Source organism: Paramisgurnus dabryanus, chromosome 1, assembly GCF_030506205.2.
Source record: "Paramisgurnus dabryanus chromosome 1, PD_genome_1.1, whole genome shotgun sequence".
NCBI classification, from domain to species: domain Eukaryota; kingdom Metazoa; phylum Chordata; class Actinopteri; order Cypriniformes; family Cobitidae; genus Paramisgurnus; species Paramisgurnus dabryanus.
Window position 1 is genome coordinate 42,742,819 of NC_133337.1, and position 12,297 is coordinate 42,755,115.

The 12,297-nt window shown below is 38.0% G+C and overlaps 1 protein-coding gene across 1 annotated transcript in view; it reads right to left on the reverse strand.

The window, feature by feature from the left end:
- The window catches only part of LOC135744534 (cadherin-18), a 305,028-nt gene extending 294,854 nt beyond the window's left edge, over nt 1-10,174 (reverse strand). The window contains exon 1 of the mRNA XM_073815065.1: nt 10,053-10,174. The gene's annotated coding sequence lies outside the window, so the exon portion shown is untranslated. The remainder of the gene's footprint in view (nt 1-10,052) is intronic.
- Nucleotides 10,175-12,297: the final 2,123 nt, after the last annotated feature.

The window sequence follows — 12,297 nt, forward strand, 5'->3', positions numbered from 1 at the left end:
AGGCCATAAGAGCACATTCCTTCACCTGTTAATCATGACCATTAATCATGCTGCCTTATTCTCTCTTTCCCATAGGCCACACAGCACCCAGGTCAGGGTCACTGTTTGTAGCTCGCTGTAGGCACGCAGGTTAATGTGGACGCTACTCTTCAAGGTAATATGAGGTTTTAACATGGTACTCTAGAAGTATACTCTCTAAATGGAAACTCTTTACTGGCTTAGGTCAAGTGATACTATTGATATGCAATTATGAAGCAGTCTTTTAAAATAAGTTTAAAGAATGTAGCTCTAATGGGGAAGTTTAAAAAGATCAATTGCTATACTGTATGTGGTGAAAAAAAGTTATTGAAATTGTTAGACTGAATATTTCATGCTAGCATACTGCAGTTTGTCAAGGTTATGACATTAATAGGGCATCGTTTATTTTAGATTCTGGCTCAGCATATTCAAATCATAACGGATTTGTTCTTTATATTTGGCAGATAAAATGGCAGATTACTGTTGTATTGCCATAAATGACCAATGACTTATTCATAAATCTGATGCATCAAACTGCATACCAATAAATGTGACAAATGTGATGCTTTCATGCCTCGCCAGTGAATTTTGAACTTCCGTGCTGCCTTTAAGTCAAGCAATCGTATTGACCACATGTAAAAGTAAAAACTATAAAGGTTAGGATGTGATTCTAAAAACTAAACTTCCTATTGGTTACTCAACTGCTTTTTCCTATTTTTTAAACCATTGTCGCTTCGGTTTAGGGTTAGATTTGGTGTTTGCATTAGGATGTCAGTTGAAGTATTGGTTTATACTATTTTTTCGGATTAATTTTTTTATACTTTAAAAATTGTAAAATATTGTCGCATGGCGTTAGGGTTAGATTTGGGTTTGGTTAAGGATGTAATTTTTTTTTAAATCCAACCCTAAACTGAAGTGAAAATAGTAAGACAGTAGGACAAAACAGTGATGATACATAAACAGAAATTTGTGATACGATCACGGAAAACGTGGAAATTCGTGACAGCATCACGTGACTATATGTACGTAATTTCATGTGACTGGGCTGCAAAATACCCAGATATCGCAGAAATGGCTGTGTTGCAAAGCTAAAACAGCTTCCGGTCTTTGTAAGTAAAAAATATAAATTTGTCAGATGTGTCCATCTTTATATCATTATTATGTATTTTGCACTTGCAAACAGGAACTTTCATTGCATGCACATACTGTAATGCACATCCTGTCCCTTTTAGTCATTTTGCCTGAAAATCTGTCTCATCTCTTTTACTTTTTTTTTTAAACGCCACATCTGTTTTCTGCCTAAAATCACATGCACTCAATTCACTGTAATTATAATTTCTGGCAGAAGAACCACACTGAAACAGAGTGCAACATTAATATTTAGCATAACAAAACCATAAAAACAAATGGCTGAAGCACAGCTCGTTTACAGTTTTCATTCAAACTGGTCCATATTTGATTCGTCACATCCTATAGGCATGCTGTACATTCTTTCATAACATCTCTTTTCCAGTCATAGTCCAGGAGCGGTGGGAGTCCTGGATCTGTTGAAACACACGAGCCAAAACAGTCGATGTGCTTTCCATCAATGTTCTACTTCTGGGAAACTACAGTAAGATCTTTAGTGCCTTAAGCTATTTGTGTTTACATCTACAGACAGACATGCATTTACAATTCAAATTGGTTTGTGTTGTTACAGACAGTGATGCAACAGTACTGCTTTGGAATCACTCTTGGTATACTGTGATGTCATACTGTAAGTCGATTGGTCTGCACAGTGCCACAAAGTCAAAAAAGTTTTCTTTAACAGCAAAAGCTGAAACAAGGATGACCCAGAAATGATGCCATGGACAAGCAACCCTATGAACAGGGACGGGACATTGGTTAAAATCCCCAAATTCTCTGAATTTAAAGATTGAAAGTACTTGGGATAATGTACCCTGCTGAAAAAAAAACAGCATCAAACCAGTATGGACCAGCATGAGAATTTTGCTGATCTATGCTGGTTTGATGCTGGTTTAGCTGGTGGTCACCAGCATACCAGCACCAAAACACAACATATGTTGGTCTTGCTGGTATGACCAGTATGTGTTATTGCTGGTTTGGTGCTTGTTTAGCTGGTGCTGGTGCTGATGCTGGTTTGGTGTATATATGAAGAGTTTGTTGCAAAACAAGATAACTCCGTTTTTAAAAATGTTTTGTCAAAACATGTTTATTGTTATGTTATCATGTTATTATTTTGTTTTATGGTGCTACTTTTTTAAGTTATGGAGGTTTTAATCAAAACAAACCCACTGCAGTTGAATTGATATTAATTGGAATGCACAACCAAAAAACGAAATTTAAAGTCCTTGTAAAGTCAAATATTAAATGTGTTGTAGGAGGCACAATGATATTACGGAGTGCCCCAAAATAGTCCCCTGCTCTTGAAAGTTACTAAGGGGACTATTTTCAGCTGCTGCGTAATATCATTACGCCTCCTGCAGCCATGTTACGGCAGCAAGTCCTTGATTATTACGCCAGAATGAGAGTATAGTTCCTAGCCATTTCAGCCTAGAAAATCGCAACTTTTAATTTTCTGTCTGTCTTGCTCACAATGTCAAGTTTTAAATAGGAAAAATATCAAAACTCTATTTTTGTGATGCTAATGGTCTTATATGACTCAATGGATTGTGCTAAGCTATGCTAAAAGTGGTACTGCAGTCATGGAGTGTCCCTTTAAGGTTAACTTTACAGGGACTTTAAAGTGAATGCACTTCAGCTGTAGTTTTTTCCTAGGTTGACATATTAATCTGTGTAGGGCATGATATGTCAACAATATTTTGGTCAGTTTTCTGGAAAGACTATAAAATGCGTCTGATAAAAGATGATTTTGTCAATGTTTACGAACACATGAATGCCTAAGGCAGGCGAATCTAATTATTACATCATGAAAGCAAATAAAAACGTATTGATGTACATGTCGCTAATGTGCGTCAGGAACAACAGCATGGCAAATATATTTAAAATATTCAATATATCATTCAGCTCTAATGCGTGTGTGCATAAGAAAAAAGTCATAATCCATTCAGCACACATCTATTCGCTGCAAGGCATAACAACCCAATGAGCGGATAACAGAATAAAACATCAGAATCCAGAAAGCCTCATTCATTATATCTCATAAATGTACAATCATACAGATTGAAAATACGATATCTCACCGCAACAATGAACATGCGCTTTAATTGAAACGGACATCAGCTTGTACTGGCCTTGAGTGTTTAATGAATACTGTATATGAGTGTTTACTGTATTTATCATATTTCCTAGAATTCATAAATCAGTCTAAGCTATATACTGTACTGTATCAGCTCAGCTTTAAATACAGTAATGCCATACTAATGATGTAACAGACATCATAACAATATTAAAGACATTGAGACATAAAGCTTCGAGTAAACAGTGCAAAAGATTGCCGATTTGCATCCTTGGGATTAAACATGCTGATAATGTATAGCTCGAATGCTTGAAAGTCAATGCCAAATGAATAAAATGTAAATGTACCTGTTTAGAAAGGAAGACTCGCTTACTTAAATTGAGTGCATTGCATTGTGGGATAAAGTACTTCACATACTAAGCTTACTTTGGCAAACATATTGTTTTATATTGGTTATATACGGTATTCCATATTTCCATAAATTGGGCACAGTTCACAGATGGGGTTGTTACCCATATTTGGGTGAAACATGGACGAACCCAAATGTTGGTATTACGAGTTCGCCCTTACATCTAATCGGATTGCAAAAGTAAGCATATTTTGGCATGCTGTCCTGGGGGAGGGCTCTGGATTCAGAGTGAAGCTCCAACTCCGAATCCGGAGTATGGCCCGAACCCGGAGAACTCCCCCATCCCAAGTGGGATAGAACAGATTAGAGTGGTGAGTTGGGGGGGTAGAGCGATGTCCGAAAACGATCTAACCTAACCATGAGTTAAAACAAGGCTATATTTTGGGTTGAAACAACCCAGTAAAGGTTTATTTAAACACAGTGGTTGGGTTTGTCCATATTTTACCCAAACATGGATTGTAAACAAACTAGCATTTTTGCATAGAGTGCATACTGCAATACAACTTTTACTGCCATATACAGTGTCATACATTGTTAAATGTATTTATGTAAAACTGCAACAATGAAAAGCACTAGAGTAGTAAGTTTTCAATGTATAGTATGCCATTTTGAAAATAACCCATCTAATGGTAGAACAGCGCCACCACAGGCCACCAGCAAAACTTCACTGTTGGTATCAAAGGTTCCTACAAACTTTAAGCATGGTTAGGATAAATCAATAAATCAATTGTCTATGTTTACGCCTCTAACAAACATCAGTAAAGTTTAATTATTTATAATACCAACAACCGTCACAACTGCTGAACAACCTATCTAATATCCAGTCATGGTTTAGCTCTCATTATCAACTCCAGTCATGGCCAAAAAGTCATTTTGGATGAAACCCTGTGAGCAGAGTCACTCGGTTATTTGATGCGGTTCAGACCCGTTTCTAATAAACATTAGTGTCATCAGTAAGAGCTTAATGAACATCTAATGATCCAGCACGGAGATCAACACAGCCATGATGAAAATAATAGTTGGACATCACCATCAGAAATGACCCGTTCAACCACAAACATAAACAAACCTTCATTTTAAATCAACGTGAAATCTAAATTGACTCTGTGTCTTTTCTAGTCTACAATGCAGTGGTGCATACTGATTTAAAATAAAAATGGCTGTGGCTCCAGGCTGGATTCAGGTTCAATACCCACAATACAATTAATTCAAGGCACATGAACATTTGCTTTAAAAACTTAAAACACAAATGGCTACGAACACTATGTTTGTTTTAACATCAACCTGCCCAGGGCTAAAAATGCAAATTAGTAAATTTGGCTAAATCTGGTTATACTTTCATTTATAATTGATTTGTGATGTCCCGGAATAAATGAACTAAGGTCAAGTGGTAAAGTTTTTGCTTAAAGGGATATTTCAGCCAAAAATGATATTAAACCCATGATTTACTCACCCCCAAGCTGGCCGAGTTGCATATGTACATCGTTTTTCAGACAAACACATTTTCGGATATTTTAGAAAATGTTTCAGATCTTTCAGTTGATTAAATGTAATGTTACGGGGTCCACCCATAGTCCACGACCTTCATGTCCAAAAAAGTGCGTCCATCCTTCACAAATTACATCCAAACGGCACCAGGATGATAAACAAAGGTCTTCTGAGGGTAATCCGCGCGGTGTTGTTGTAGAAATATCCATATTTAAAACTTTATTAACAAAAAAAAAATACCTTCTGGTAGCGCCGCCATCTTAGTTTCTTCCGCATTCAGGATGAGAGCTTACGCAGCCTACGGAGGCTACTCTGCTGCTGCTCTGTGCCCCCGCCCTCCGAATTTGTCATACGTCACTAAGAAAAGTGCGTACACTACGCTAATCCTCTCTCCTGAATACAGAGGAGTCTAAGATGGCGGCGCTACCGGAAGGTATTTATTTACGTTAATAAAGTTTTAAATATGGATACCGCGCGGATTACCCTCAGAAGTCCTTTGTTTATCATTCTGGAGCCGTTTGGATTTAATTTGTGAAGGATGGACGCACTTTTTTTGGACTTGAAGGTAGTGGACTATGGGTGGACCCCGTAACATTACATTTAATCAACTGAAAGATCTAAAACATTTTCTAAAATATCTGAAAATGTGTTTGTCTGAAAAACGATGGACATATGCAACTCGGACAGCTTGGGGGGGGGGTAAATCATGGGTTTAATATCATTTTTGGCCCAACTATCCCTTTAATGTGAAAAACAACACAGGATAAAATCTTAACCAACCTGTCTCACGGGAATCCATAGGTATTTTACAAGTTTTTTTACTATTTTGTGCAAATTTGTACAAAGGGAATCATACAAAACTAGGATTATTAGAAAACATTACCCCATTCCTGAACCCAATGTCACAGGGCGGAAAGCTGATCACAAGCCCCATTCACTTACATAGTAGTTAAAAAAGTGAATAGGGCTCATGATTGCTTTATCAGTATACACTGAAAAAAAAATACAATTAATGGCATTAATCAAAACACTTACTTTGTCATATTAAGAACACTGTCATTGCTGCAGTTATACTTGGGACGTCGTCGCTAAAACTTTTTGACAGCGATCAGCTGTAAAATGTTTTGGTCCTGCTTGATTTTTGTTGACTTCGAGTAAAATAATGGAAAGTTTTTAATAAGATCCCCTGGGGTCAATGTGTTAGCATCATGTCATGTGAGAACAAGCAACAGCCGGCATTTTTCCTTCGCCCGAGTGCCTCTCACGTAAAGGATTATATTTTGATGGCCTACGTTTCTTCTAAAGAAATATATACAGGTTTGTAAAAACATAAGGGTGAGTAAATGATTTTTCATTTTTGGGTCACTATCCCTTTAAGTGGTAGTCTCACTACACTTGTCCTTCCATTAATACACATGCAAATGCGTCAGACCGAAAATGCAAGGCTGTGCAAAGATATTTTGCATTTCACTGTATACCAAAGTTCAAATCTGGTGAACTCTGACCTGTGAATTCCTATCACATGTAGAAACGTGACCAGTTACATCACAGCATGACCTTTTTCTCTAATAAAAAGCAAAGATGGACGAAACCAAAGAACTTATATTGCACATATTCACAGTAAACAAAGCACCTTCACAAAGCATTCAAATGATTCATTTTACCAATATGTGTGTTCACAGGGATTCGCACCCACAACGTTTGTGCTGCAAAGAACGCAAAATGCAACCTATTTACCTTTACTTACCTTTAATATCTGTGCAATTCATTTCAAAGATACAAATATACAGATGTCTTAAAATCCACTTCTGAGGCTTTGCAATCAAAGGAGGCATCTGGTTGGGCATGAAGCTCCTAAGTTGGTCTTACACATTTTTTTGTTCAACATCTGTTTGCAAATAATGTTTCATGTTGACTTCATACTTTGAGTCTGGAGTGTTGTCACAGTATAGTAGAGCTTTATCTTTTAGTTCTCTCCAGCTGAAACGGCACCAGCTGCGTAATCGTAGCCCCGATGCTAGCGGCGTTTTAATCAACAAGAGTGATTCATGACCCTATAGCTCACAAACACAATAGCTTGGGTCAGCATGCACACACAAACAAGGGCCACCGCAGGCCTAATCATCAGCATCATTTACGCCTGTTCTGAACTCAAGCCATTTTAAATCACTCAAGCAAGATCAAAACCGAAAAGAAATACACAGTTCGACAGAAAACCTTGTTCTTCTTTCTCCCTTTTCTTCCTCAGACAGCTCGCATCCTTGACTAATGCATCTATCTCTTTTTTCAACCAGACTCAGACAATAGCACAGCCTTCTGTCTTTCTTTTAAAGACATTTGGCTCCTAAAGTGCAGCTGATGGCTTTAATACCACAGCAGAGAAGAGGGGAAAGATTCAGGCGTGTCACATACCATTTGCTTCGGTGAATTTCTGAACACAGATATCTCTGCTCGGCCTGGGTCTGTTTACAGAAGTGGGTTTATGGCTGTGCTTATGAGGTGAGATTGTAAGCCAATGCATTTACAATGGTGTGTCAGGGTTCTTATCAGCTGTGGTGTGGCAACCAACCTTGCACATACTGGTTGAAGACGGACATACAGACAGCTACTGATATATCTGTTGATTACTTGGGGTGGGTGGTTTTGGGTCGATACAGTCTCCCCCCTAAAACTTCAATTTTTAAAGACCTCCCCAAAATTATAAAAAAATATTGCTACTCAGGCTCATTGGAATCTAACCTGAAATACGCTGCTCCTGGTTCATCTTTTATTGTGAGTGTCCACTAGAGGCACTGTTTTATTTTCTTTTATTTTTTTATGTGGGTCCATTCTAGGTTACAATGCAGATACTGAACATTATTGGCAAATACTTTTCAGTTCATGGTTGTGTGACTGTGGCAGATAAACATCTGATGTAGTTACCGTCAGAATTGATTCATGATTTTACATGTCCTTTGGTGTGTAAGTGTGTATTAGTACATGTTAACAATATGCAAGAGGTACAAACCCAAAAGTAAATGATGACGAGAGTTATCATCTCCAACGTAAATCTCTTTTCTTAGACTACAACAAACACACGGATTGTAGGCAACAGTTTACTTCCTGGGATTGGTGACGTAGGCGAGACCGACATTATCATAATTCCTTCAGACTTAAGTTAACTCCTGTCAGCATTGCATTGTGCGCAAATCTTTCAAACATGGCAAAGAGCGTCACATTTCCATCTGACGTTAGAGGTATTCAGGCTAATCACAACGTACAGATTTGCTGGCCTATCAGGGACACAGAGCTTTTCAAATCCATGCGTTTCAGGAAGACAGGGAAATCTGGAGCTACAAAAATGTACTTATGTGGAAAATGTGTGTTTTTTTTACCTATAAACCACGCAAACACATTGTATTAAACTAAATACACAAAATATTGTTAGCAATGAAATAGGTGCTCTTTAATATTAAACTGCAAGGACAGCATAAGTCGCTTAGGCATGCTGCATGTTTGCACGCAAATGACAGCCTGATCTCACAAGAATTCATACGTATTTTATGAGTTAGCTAATTTAAATTTGTACAAATTGAATCGTCCAAAAACATACGATTATCAAAAAAAAAAAAAAAAAACATTAATGAAACTCCACCCCTAATCCCAACATCACAGGGGCAAAAGCAAATCGTACAAAACGGACAAAAACTAAACGCCCCTAAAAGACATTCCATCGAAATATTCAGCGATATGCAGTGTTTGAATTGCTGGAGTGGTCCTGGACCTCCTATAAGCATTAAGGAAATTGGGACAAATAATGGACAGTATCGCTTTGTGGTAGCGAAGCACGAGAATTTTAAATTCATGTCGTATTTTAATTTAAATAAAAACCAGGGGACCCTATTATTATTAAAATCAAAATTTTTAAATTATCGTGCTGCGCTGCCACAAAGTGATACTGTCCATTATTTGTCCCAATTTTGCAATAAACTACTCCAAAAGATGTCTTTTTGAAATAAATGTAAACTTGTAAGTGCGCCTCACGATGTTTTCTGGAGGAATTGACAGACTGTTAGATTTAGATAAGGAGTAAAAAATGGTAAGGGTTTGAGTTAAGGGTAATTGCCGTTTAAAAAATTTTGTTCCAGGATCACATATTATTTTGGGAAGTCACGGTGAGCTATAATGATGGGGGCTTGGGGGGGGGGTTAGCTAGGGGACCCGGCGACATGTACCAGGAGCAACGTATTTTGGGTTATGCAGAAATGTAGACAGAGGTATGTATGTCGAGTGAGCTTGGGTTTGATATTTATCCCTTACAGCAGATTTAAATATACAAATAATAGTATACAACTAAGTCCAGCACATCAAACATTTATCTTCCATGCTCACATTATGGTCAGTTTTGTGCATTAATTCATGCCTGTGTGTTAGTTTCAAAGTCCATCAGCGTTGGAATGCAAATGTGTTTTTGCCACAAATTACCGATTACCGAGCTATTCTGTATATAAAGAGCTATTCTCATCAACACACATGCAAAGACATCATCTTCACCTGAACAAGAAGAGCCGATGAAAATGGGTGCATTTGGGGTTTTTCAGATGAAAAATAGTCATATGACAACAAGCAGACGCTTACACACACACACACATGCACACACGCACGTGTGCGCTAGACACAAGCAACATAACTTTCTCAGAAAGCATCTCTAATTACACAACGCGAGGCAATGCCGAGTGCTCCCCTTTCCCATCAAATTAACCAACATCTGTCTTTCACTTTCCGTCTAGTTATAACTCTCCGTATCCCTCCACCCTGCTCATTTATATCTATATTCACTAACTTAACTCCGCTGAATCAAACACAGCATCCATAAACCAGCATCTCAATCCATCAATATTCACTTAGATTTTCCAAAATGGAGAAGTTTGCATTGAAAGGAAGGGAATTCTCTCTTACCTGCTTGCTTTCGAAGATTCCTCTCCTCTAAACGTCGTAATGTGTTAGCCAAAGCTTCGAAAGCTGCACAAGATACGGTCAGTGAGCGAGGCAATGGAGATACACAGAGAGAAATAGAGAGAGAGATGCTGTGAATTATAGATGGGGATGAGGGTTCCTTCGCACAGTATATGGAGGAGTGTGAATCAACTGGCATGAATCAAACATAGTCGAGAGAGAGAGAGAGAGAGAGAGAGAGAGAGAGAGCAAGAGAGATAGAAAGAGAGAGAGCTCTTGAGAAAAGAAAAGGAACAGTGGTCTCTCTCTCTCTCTCTCTCTCTCTCTCTCTCTCTCTCTCTCTCTCTCTCCAATTGTTTAATCAGACTGGCTTGATAAATGCTAATGGTTCAACCGATCAATCAGTAACAAATATCATAGATGCCTTTTTCTGTCTTGGAAGAGACTTTAACTTCTCTTAGGTAGAGTAGTTAAAACATAACATACAATAGACAATCAGCGGTATATTCAGTCTGTAAATATCCTCATTATCCCAAGTGTGATTGTTTGGTTTTGTTTCGATTTGTGCAGCTGTCATCAGTGTCAAATCCACCCATACTCACATAAGTACAAAACTATTTTTATCTGTTTTACTTAACAAACCATTCAGAAAATAAATTTGACGTGTTCAATAAAAGTTCGCTTTTTTTGGTCAGTTTTTTTGTTTACTTGTTGGAAAATAACATTTTGTCCTGCTACACCGGGTATGCCTCATAAGCCTTGAAAAGTGAAGCCTCTGGCTCTTTGATCGCCCCCCTGGTGGCTGGCTGCAGTACAAGTCATAAACCCCGACATCTCCATTCAAACGAATGGCACTCTGCTCTAAATAAAAAAAATATTTACTCTTCCAATAAAAGTTTCCGAAAGATGGTTTTGGTCCTTTCAAGTAGTTTTTATCACACTGGTATATGTTCAAGTCTTCATTATTGTGGTAAGTTTCATTTTAGCATGTAATTTGATGCAATAGAAACGGGGCGTGACGTTATGTATGGCGTGGTTGAATTGGGTGGAAGTTTGATACCGCGGCTTCGCCTCTGGCTCTACGGACGATTCCTTCTGCGCATGCCTTGGCTCCAAACTGACGTTTTTATGTAACATGGCGGCGACCGTGGTCAGACATTTTTGCTACACTATTTTGAAAAAAGCTGAGCCGCTAAACTTCTGGAAAAAACTTCATTTTTAGAAGTTAATTTAGAAGTCTATGGGAACTTTTGGTCAGTTACTTGCCAACACTGATCTGTGCTAAAGAGGAAGAACATGTAGGGTAATGATGTTTGTGGTTTCTCTTTAACATAAGACAATCATTATTGTTTAGATGCTTGTAAAGCGAGACTCCATTCATTAGGGCTATAAAAAGAATGCTCCACTTTTTAATGATGTATCTCTCATGAATACATACTATCAAGGCTGTTTATTGTTGTATCTACCCTCTAAAAAAGCGCATTCTCTTAAAGGTTACATCAACTATGAAGACTTGTAGGCTTTAATACTCTATATTTGCCGTCTACTATTAAAATCCATTGACGGAAACATTAAATATTTTCATTACTTCAAAAAATCCCAACATGTAATGCTCACTTTAAGCTGTGGAGACTGCTATTATGTTTTGTGCATAGTGCCTTCTGGGTGGATGATGTTTAATGGTTGTTGCAAAGTATTACTACAGTAAATACTATGTCTCCAACCCTGCTCATAGTGAGCTACTGTCCTGCAGACCTCCAACCCAGCTCCAACACACCTGTCTGTAATTATAAAGCAACCCTGAACACCTTGATTAGCTGCTTCAGCTGTGCTTAATTGGGGTTGGAGCTAAATATGCAGGACAGTGGCTTACCAGGAGCAGGGTTGGAGACCCCTGCTATGGTTTTTCATGTGAGAATGATTACTCTGAAATCCCACCTTCTTATTTCATCTTCATTTTAATCATCTTTTATTTGTACAGTATATTCTCTATATTGATCATAATTTATGTTACTCTCTGGTTCATATTGAAAGGTCTGAACAGAAAACACTGATATGCTTGTAATTTTAATGACATGCGATGTAAAGACCACATACCACCACCTACTGTCTGTGTACATTTATAACTCTCATCTTATGTTTCACATCATTTAACACAGTCTCACCCCATTTCGTCAATATTTGACGACACTTGACCATTCGTCATATGTTGACGTGAAGGGTATACCTTTCGCGTCATTTTTTGACG